Genomic DNA, 1,309 nt, shown 5'->3' with positions numbered 1-1,309 from the left:
GCTTCCATGAGTGGCAGCAGCCAGGGGGAAAAAGGGAGGGGAACCAGGCAGCCCAAGGAAGGAGTCATCTCCACAACATTCCATTTATATACAGAACGAAACAGACAAGCACAGAGCCACTATTGCAGGTAGAAGTTGGCAGCATGGGAAAGGGGAGGAACAAGTGGAGAGTTGGGGTATCATTAAAAAATGTATACCTCCCCAAAAAAAACTGAGGTGCCTGGGGGCAACTGGTCTACTTTAACCCAGGAGGAATCAGAAGATCAAAAGCAGTTTGGGAAGCCCAGAACTGTCAGGGAAGGAGGCAAGAGGTGGGGGCTGTTTGGCAACTGGGGTGAAGGGACTGCTCTCCCCCTGCTGGGATTCCACCAACCCCTCCAGTCTGGCAGGAAGAGGAAGGCTTACAATCCCCCGAAGGTAGGTCTGGGCCTGCCAGATGCTCTAGGCAGGAGGCCAGAGGGGTCTCACAAAGGTGTGCCCTCCAGGGAGATGATGGCACTGCCCCCCTTCCCTTCAGCTACTCTGCCAGGGTACAGTGGTCCTTGACCTCGTTGTAGCAGTTTGGTTGTAATTCGTGCTTGACCCCTGTAAGCTTCTTGATGGTGTCCTTAGAGCTGGCATAGATCACTGTGCTTTTAAGGGGTTCAGACTCAGGTGCCCAGAAGATAAACAGCAGGTCCTCCTTCTTGTTCTCCTTGGTTTCCTAGGTTATATCATAGTGGGCATAGTGGCAGTACTTATCTGGAGCATCTGCACAAAGGTGACATAGGGTTCGTCTTCTACAGTTTGGCCCAGATCACCTACCAGAATCTCCTTGCCCTTCTTCAGGATGATATTCTTGTCCTCATTCAGGCAGAAGAACATCAGCACCTTGCACTTCTTCACCTCCTCTGGGGTTGATGACTTACGTGCTTTCGTGTCATCAAACGCTTTGATGATGCCATCAGAGATGGCCACACCAGAGGCCATATTTCCAGATATGAAAGGTGAGGCAGAGCAAGGACAGACAGAAAGATGAGAGCTATTGCAGCTGCAGCCTTGATCCAACTGACGAAACCAAATCTTCAAATTCAAATTTTAAGTGGTCTTTAACATGGAATATGTTTATGTCTTTAGCTCATATGTAGATGTTTTTTAATTTTTTTTTCAACGTTTTTATTTATTTTTGGGACAGAGAGAGACAAAGCATGAATGGGGGAGGGGCAGAGAGAGAGGGAGACACAGAATCGGAAACAGGCTCCAGGCTCTGAGCCATCAGCCCAGAGCCTGATGCGGGGCTCGAACTCACGGACCGCGAGATCGTGACCTG

At 49.7% G+C, this 1,309-nt stretch overlaps 1 pseudogene; it reads right to left on the bottom strand.

Moving 5' to 3' along the window:
- Positions 1-464: 464 nt before the first annotated feature.
- Positions 465-969, bottom strand: LOC115509719 (annotated as a pseudogene).
- Positions 970-1,309: the final 340 nt, after the last annotated feature.

The sequence above is a fragment of the Lynx canadensis genome, chromosome A3 (assembly GCF_007474595.2).
Source record: "Lynx canadensis isolate LIC74 chromosome A3, mLynCan4.pri.v2, whole genome shotgun sequence".
NCBI classification, from domain to species: domain Eukaryota; kingdom Metazoa; phylum Chordata; class Mammalia; order Carnivora; family Felidae; genus Lynx; species Lynx canadensis.
The sequence above is the reverse complement of the archived record's forward strand: the minus strand, read 5'-3'. Positions and strand labels throughout refer to the sequence as shown.